This window comes from Bos grunniens, chromosome 9 (assembly GCF_055505025.1).
Source record: "Bos grunniens cultivar Pamir isolate PY7600 chromosome 9, Bosgru_T2T1.0, whole genome shotgun sequence".
Classification (NCBI taxonomy): Eukaryota; Metazoa; Chordata; class Mammalia; order Artiodactyla; family Bovidae; genus Bos; species Bos grunniens.
Genome location: NC_141173.1, coordinates 33,951,577 through 33,960,215, shown reverse-complemented (window position 1 = coordinate 33,960,215; position 8,639 = coordinate 33,951,577).

Genomic DNA, 8,639 nt, shown 5'->3' with positions numbered 1-8,639 from the left:
CCTTCTGCTCCTTGTCATGGGACCTGAGTAGGCACTTCTTGCCACTGCCTCCACCCACAACTCTGCCCCTTGAGGTGAATGGCAAAGGCCCTATTGTGGACCAAGCTGTCTCCTCAAATTCATATGTTAAAGTCCTAACCCCAACCCCTCAGAATGTGAAGGTATTTGCAGATAGGGCCTTTAAAGAGGTGATTAAGGTAAAATGTGATCTTGTGGCTGTGCCCTATTGCAATATAACCAGTACCCCTTCTAAGAGGGCTTCCCTGGTGGCTCAGATGGTAAAGAATCTGCCTGCAGTGCGGGAGACCTGGGTTTGATCCCTGGGTTGGAAAGATTCTTTGGAGAAGGGAATGGCTACTTACTCTAGTATTCTTGCCTGGAAATTTCCATGGACAGAGGAGCCTGGGGGGCTACAGTCCATGGAGGTCACAAAGAGTCAGACATGACTGAGGGACTAACTTATAAGAAGAGGTTAGGACAGGGACACGCACAGAGGAAGAAGACAACATGAATACCCTGGGAGAAGATAGCATCTACAAGCCAAGGAAAGAAGCCGCAGAAGGAAGTCCTGCTGACATGGTGATCTTGGACTTGTAGCCACCAGAACCAGGAGGAAAGAAGTTTCTGTTGCGTAAGACACCTGGTCTGTGGTATTCACTATAGCAGGCTTGGAAAGTGAAAATGAATACAGACCCATGCAGAAGATGGGAGATATTATTGTGGCAATATATGGAAAGTACCATCTGGTACAGTGAGGTTTAAGCCCCTGCTTTCTGTTAGTTTTCCGTTTGTCCCATCTGTTTTTAGTTCTATTCCTCCCCACTCCCCACAACCTTTCTTGCCTTCCTTTGTTTTAGTTATTGTTATTATGTTTGCAATTCTACTGTTCCTCCTTTTAAGCTCTAACTCTGTTGTATTCTTTTAGTGGTTGCTCTAGGGGGTGTTTTGCATCCTTATTTTATCACAGCCTGCTTAGAACCAACATTGTACCCCTTCACCACTTAAGAGACTTGTAACAGTATGATTCTTTTGTGCTCTCGTCATATATTTTTCTTCTATGTATTTCATAAACATTATCTTTTAAAGAAACTAGGAAAAAAGAAAATAGCCTCATATTTATGTATGGATGGAGCATTTCTGGAGTTCTTCATTTCTTTTTGTGGATCTGACTTTTTTATGTAGCACTTCCCTTCAATCTAAAGAATTTCCTTTAGCATTTCTGAAAATAAAGGTCTGGTTACAGAAAAGTTCCCTGAATTTTATCTGGAAAAAACACACACACACACACACCTTAATTTTACCCTCATTTTTGAAGCATATTTTCACTGGATAGAGAATTACAGTTTGACAGAAAGAGACTCACAGATTTAGAAAATGTATGGTTGCAGGGCAGAAGGGATAGTTAGGGAGTTTGGGAAGGTCATGTACAGACTTCTATATTCAAAGTGGATAACCAACAAGGACCTATTGTATAGTACATGGAACGCTACTCAATGTTTTATGCCAGCCTGGATAGGAGGGGGATTTGGGGGAGAATGGATACATGTGTATGTATGGCTGAGTCCCTTTGCTGTTCACCTGAAACTACCACAACATTTTTTTTTTATTAATTAATTTATTTTAATTGAAGGATAACTGCTTTACAATATTGTGGTGATGAAACTACCACAACATTGTTAATTGGCCATCAGTTCAGTTCAGTCGCAGTCGTGTCTGACTCTTCGCAACCCCATGAATCGCAGCACACCAGGCCTCTCTGTCCATCACCAACTCCCGGAGTTCACCAAGACCCACGTCCATCGAGTCAGTGATGCCATCCAGCCATCTCATCCTCTGTCGTCCCCTTCTCCTCCTGCCCCCAATCCCTCCCAGCATCAGAGTCTTTTCCAATGAGTCAACTCTTCGCATGAGGTGGCCAAAGTACTGGAGTTTCAGCTTCAGCATCATTCCCTCCAAAGAAATCCCAGGGATGATCTCCTTCAGAATGGACTAGTTGGATCTCTTTGCAGTCCAAGGGACTCCCAAGAGTCTTCTCCAACACCACAGTTCAAAAGCATCAGTTCTTCGGTGCTCAGCCTTCTTCACAGTCCAACTCTCACATCCATACATGACCACTGGAAAAACCATAGCCTTGACTAGACGGACCTTTGTTGCAAAGTAATGTCTCTGCTTTTGAATATGCTGTCTAGGTTGATCATAACTTTCCTTCCAAGGAGTAAGCATCTTTTAATTTCACGGCTGCAGTCACCATCTGCAGTGATTTTGGAGCCCCCAAAAATAAAGTCTGACACTGTTTCCACTGTTTCCCCATCTATTTCCCATGAAGTGATGGGACCGGATGCTGTGATCTTCATTTTCTGAATGTTGAGCTTTAAGCCAACTTTTTCACTCTCTACTTTCACTTTCATCAAGAGGCTTTTTAGTTCCTCTTCACTTTCTGCCATAAGGGTGGTGTCATCTGCATATCTGAGGTTATTGATATTTCTCCCGGCAATCTTGATTCCAGCTTGTGTTTCTTCCAGTCCAGCATTTCTCATGATGTACTCTGCATATAAATTAAATATACTTATATGCAGAGTACATATGCAGGGTACTTATATGCAGGGTGATAATATACAGCCTTGACATACTCCTTTTCCTATTTGGAACCAGTCTATAAAAAGTTTAAAGTTTGAAAAAAAAAAAAAAACTATAGTTTGCAAGGTTTTTTAAATGTTCTTTTGCTATGGGTTGATTTGTGTGTCTCTCCACCCCTCCTATCTGCTCCAGATTCCTTTGTTGAAGTTTCCATCCTCAGTACTTGACCTTATTTGAATATAGAGTCTTTACAGACGTAATCAAGTCAAATTCTATCATTAGGGGAGCCTAATCCGATATGATGGGCCTCCCTGGTGGCTCAGATGGGAAAAAATCTGCCTGCAATGCAGAAGACCCGGCTTCAACTCCTGGGTGAGGAAGATCCCCCGGAGAAGGAAATGGCAACCCACTCTAGTATTCTTGCTGGGAGAATCCCACGGACGGAGGAGTCTGGCAGGCTACAGTCCACAAGGTTGCAAAGATTCGGACGTGACTGAGTGACTAAAACACACACCCCAATGTGATATGGTGTCCTTAAAAAGAGAGAAAATGTAGATAGACAAGCACAGAGGGAAGACATTGTGAAGACGAGCCAGGAGAAGGCAGTCATCTGCAACCAGAAATAGAGACCTGACTAGACCTCCCTGCATAGTCCTCAGAGACAATCAACCCTGGCAAGGGACCAACCAACCCTTGATTCTGAACTTCTTGCTTCAGCACTGTGAGACAATAACTTTCTGTTGTTTAAGCCATCCCGTCTATGGTACTTTGTTATGGCAACCCCAGCAAACTAAGACACTTCTTTTCACTTTAAAGATCTTGTTCCACTTTCTTCTGGCCTCTGAATCTTTTCTAACGAGAAGTTAGTTGCTATGATTATTTCCCTATATGTAATGTTTCTTTTTTTCCCTCTGGATACTTTTTAAGATTTTATTTTAATCTTTGATTTTCAGTAGTTCGAAACTTACAGGGCCCAGTGATCCTGCTTGGAGGTTACCTGTAAATTAATTTTGTCATCCAATTTGGATACATTTTTTCCATTACGTCTTAAAATATTTTTTTCTGCCTTATTCTTTTTCTCTTCCCTCTGGACTTCAATCATCAAAGGAAATAATAAGACTCTTTTCATTTTTTTCCAATATTTTTTATTTCGGTTTTTCAATTTGAATAATTTCCATTTATCTGTTTTTAGGATTTAGTTCTTTTTTGTATTTTAATTCTTTTCTAAATCTTTTTCCATTCATTTAGTTCTTTTTAAAATATATTTTCCATTTCTCTGCTGAGACTCTCCATCCATTTATTCTATCATTGTCCATATTCTCTTGAACAAATTTACAGTAGCTTTTAAGACCCTTTATCTGCTAAATCCAACATCTGGATCATTTTGGAGTCTGTAGCTATCGTGTGCTTTTTTGTGTGATTGTGGGTCACATTTTCCTTCCCCCATCACTAGGAATTTGTATTATCTGCAGGACATTTTAGGTAGCAAATTGTGAGGAGTCAGAAATATATTAAATTTTGTTCTGGCAAGCAGGTCAATTTACTGGTGAATCCTTTTGATATATTTTGCTTTTGTCCTGTCCTGGGCAACTTTTATTCTTGGGAGTGCTACTTACTCGTAAGCCTTTCTGGGTGGTACTTGAAAGCCCAATGCTCAGCAAGGTCTCAGCTCTGGCATGGCTGGATTCCAATTCCTCCAAGAACAGCCTGGGAGTATTTCCATTCAGCCCTCTGACACCCAGTGCTTGTTCTCTGCTACACCCTTGGAGTCTTATGTTGCTTGTGTCTGTCCAGCACCCAGACAAGTACGCCAGGGTACTCAGCATATAAGTATGTGGGGACCCCTCTGTACTGCTTTCTCTTAGCTGTCCCATGACACGAGCATTCCAGCCACCTCAGCAGCCTCAAGGTACTCTGCCTCCTCGGATCACTGAGATCTTTATTCTCCTCCCAGGTTCCACATTTCTGGGTGGTCAGGAAACTGCCCCAAGGAAGAAAACTGCAGTCCATGTGCAGCTCACTTTGTGTTTCCTGTCTTTCAAGCATCAAACCACTGCTATCATACAATTCCTGAAAAAAGTTTTTCTTATTTGTCCTGGTTTAGAGTTGTTCTTGGTAAGAGAATAATTCCAATACCACTTAATCCACCGTAGCCCAAAGTGGAAGTTCAACACTCAAAACATTTTTATGCATAAATGAATGAATTTGACTTTGCCTTCCTAGTGTTCAAATCTGGCACAATTGGAGCTTAATAAATGTTTGTGAGATAAATTTCTAAGGTTTCAAAGAAAATCTGCCCTTAAACTCCATTATTGGTCCACTAAGATGTGGAAGATAGGAGTAGCAGAAGGTACTAAGTGTTAGTATGGAACTTTTTTTTTCCCCGATTTTTAGTTGGCTTGCACTTTGTGCAAATGAAATATTTCTGTATCCAGAGCTGTTTTATTGGTAAACTCTACAGAGGAGATTCCTCTACAGAGGAACACTGACACAGTGCAAGTTACTTTCTAGGTGGAAGGAAAATTGACATCTGCAGTAGACTTGGCTGGGAAGAAGCAACCATGTTGTTGAGATCAGATGAAACATAATTTTCTGTGAGGAATAAGAAACAGTGAGTTGTTAAGAGATTCATATCTTATTTGATTGGGGATGTCATCATCAGCTTCCCAAGGAGCTTTATGAAGAGGGCGACCCTCTCTCCTTTTTACCTTGTTTTCTGAGGGATTTTTTTGTGGTTTCTTACCAGACCCAGCTGGGTCTAAAGAAGACAAGACCAGCTGGGGGAATCCTTCTACAATTGGGTCCTACAGGTCCATTCTGTGTCACCAACTAGGGTGGGAGGGGCCAGCATCAAGCTTATTCCTCAGTGGAAGTCTACCACTTTGAATAGCATGGTGACACCTCAACTTTATGCTAACAGAATAAAATGTTCATTGCTTCAAGTTTCCATAATGATAAAATATTCACTTTTCTTCTTTTCAAACTGAGATTCCCTCCAGAATATCATTGGGGGAATCCACTGTGATTTATTGTCATAGCTTTGATACCCACTCTTTTCCTTTAACCCTTTTACTCCAATTCTCTGCGCATCACATGGAGATACAAATCTTTGTTCCTGTTTCCTAGAGAAACAAAGAGGCAGCAGAGTTAAAATTTGCTAATAAATCACATGATCATCTGTAGTATGAATTTTTATTTAAAGACAGAACTAGAAATATGCAGATCTACCTAGCTGCCTGAGTCCTGACACTTCCTCCTTTGGAGAATTAATTTGATTCAAGACTCTGGAAAGCAAGAAGATGAATTAGTTATTAATAAGATTGATTTATGCAAAGGAAGCCACAACAATGAATACATTGTGCATTATGCAAAGCAGAGGCAATGTACTTCAGAACAAGAGTCACTTGAAATCTTAATTACAGGTTATATATTGAAGTACATGGCAATGACAATGTCCTGCATTTAACCTCAGAGATATCAAATGAAAACCAGGTTTGAAAGAAATGTTTAAAAGAGTTATTAAAAAATCACAACACCTAAATCGTTATGAATTTATATGGATTTCTTGACTTAAATGTGATGAGATGACACGTGATAGAGGACAGCTGAGCACATTTGACATGTGCCTTTCTGCTCCACAACACACCTTATATGCTTAATGAGGATGTAACCTTCTCTATTATAATACAGCGCACATCCCAGCGGGGAGGAGGCAGCCATTAATACACAGCTGTTGGCTTCTGTGTAATAGAGATATGGAACAAAACAGCCTCTATTTTGCTGTTGCCTTTTTTTTGAAACAGCAGTGAAATTTCCTACAATAATAGTAATGATAATAATCTCTTACAGTTACTCAGTGATTTACAGTATGCAAAGCTTTTGGAGATTTAAAATAACAGTGGCTACCAGTTGTTCACTGTGTTTCAGGCACTTTCTTAAATGCATCACATCTACTGTCAGCTGAACTCTTAACAGCCATTCTAGGAGGTAGCCTTTGTTTTTTTTTGTTTTTTTTGTCATTTTCCAGATGAGAAACTGAATGCTGAGAGATGAAGTGACTTAACTAAGATCATGTAACTTGTTAAGAGGTCAGAGCTGAGATCTGTGTGACTGCAAAATCCATCATTAGATGTCACAAATAGATTTTAACGTTAAATACTTACAGCTGCTCCCTGCCGTGCTCCCAAAGTGTTATGATTTGAAAAATAATGTATTTACATAAAAGGACAAAAAATGGAAAAAGCTGTTGTCTGGTTAAATTTTCTTCTCTTCATTTGCTTAATTTTCCTCATATCTTCAACAGGCCCATATACCATCACCTCAGACAGAGCCCACCCTTCTTCAGCATGTGCTCTTGCTGTCTGTTAGCCTATAAGAGCTTCTGGCTACCCAGTCATGAGACAGCTGTGTTCAAGACGGGATTCTGTTCTTCCATCATAAATATTTTACTCTGTGTGTGTGTGTGTCTGTGTGTGAGGGGAACACAGGAGAGAGTAATTAGATCCATCGGGAACCAAGTTTAACTAGCTCACACACAAAGTGAGCAATCTGTTTTTTTCTGCTGCAATAGTGGCGGCTCCTGTGCACTACTTTTGAGATTTTGTTGAGCTATGCCTGGTATTCATTCAGTCACTAAATAATACTTAAGCAACTTACTCTATGCCAGGTTCTGTATTAGAGGCTGAGAATACAGCTAAAAGTATAGGTACGTTATTCCTTTCCCTCATGAAGCTTTTAGTCCAGTTGGGAAAAAAGATAATACCTATGACAACAGAGTGTGGAGAAGGAGATTTTGAAAATAGTGACCAAGTCAGAGGCCAGCAGACGACTAAGTAGCTTTGGGGAGCGGAGGAACATTGGCTCCCAACTCCTGATGTTTCCATCCTTGTTGGGGTACATGAATTTGCATAACTCCAGCATCTTTCAGTTTTTATTCCCGTCTCTGGATGTCACTATTGTTTATCATCGCTCTTTTTCTCTACCCTTCCCCATTCAATCTTACCTGATTAGGGAGTTTGGGAGGAAGATCCAGACACAGATACACATATAGTCCCATTCCTTCCACTTCCTTTCTTTTTGGGAATGCCTGCCCATGGAAGTACATGTGTACACACACACACACACACACACACACACAAACTCACACACACACACACTCTTGTCTGCCCCTCCATACTCCCCTCTGGGAAGGTCTGTGAATTTCAGCCCTGTTGAGACCAGGTGGGTGAGTCTATCTAATTCTGTGGTACAGTATTAGAAACATATTTTTGCTCCACATTTAAGCCACATTCTTTCATATCAACTTAAAGACTAATAAAGGTGATATTTTAACCCTAATGCAGCTTACTCTTTTGCATTATTTCTCAAGTAGCTCAGAAAGCTATATGAGTGGGAAAGACTGGTATAAATTATTGAGTTCTTGTACTGATTATAACAAGTATCTTTTAAAGCATCTCTGTTTTAGAGAGGAGGTCCAAGAAACACTGAATTATTCTCATAACCTATTTGTAAATATGATTACTGTTATTTCCTATAGCAAAGTCATTTGAATAAAAGTAGTGCTGAAATGAAATTGTTGGGAGTTCAATTATTAATATAGAATTCCTCTGACCTTTACTACATATATAATTATTAATGATAAATTTAATTTGGGCTCTTTTATAAATGAGTTTTCCTCATTCTATAATATTAAGCCACGGAAATTTATTTCGGTTAAAAAAATAATTATATAACATTTATACAGAAAAGTGTATGAGCTATAAATGTCCACTAACATGAATTAAGTTATTTAATTCTTTGAGTTATCACTGGCCATCCACTGTTCAAAATGCAAATTCTGGTGAGGAAAAGAATATGATGATTTTGCTTTTATATTTGTTGATTTGGTAATAAAATCGAGGAAGCTCTGACATCCACTAATATTTTGGCTCCCCTTTCTCTTCCTAGCCATGCAGCAATGCAGATGCCTCCCAACGTGTGAACTACCTCTTATTGACTGGGTGGGGGCTCTTACCTCATCCTCATCTGCCCTCATGCATGTGTAAGTATATGAAGGTCCATAG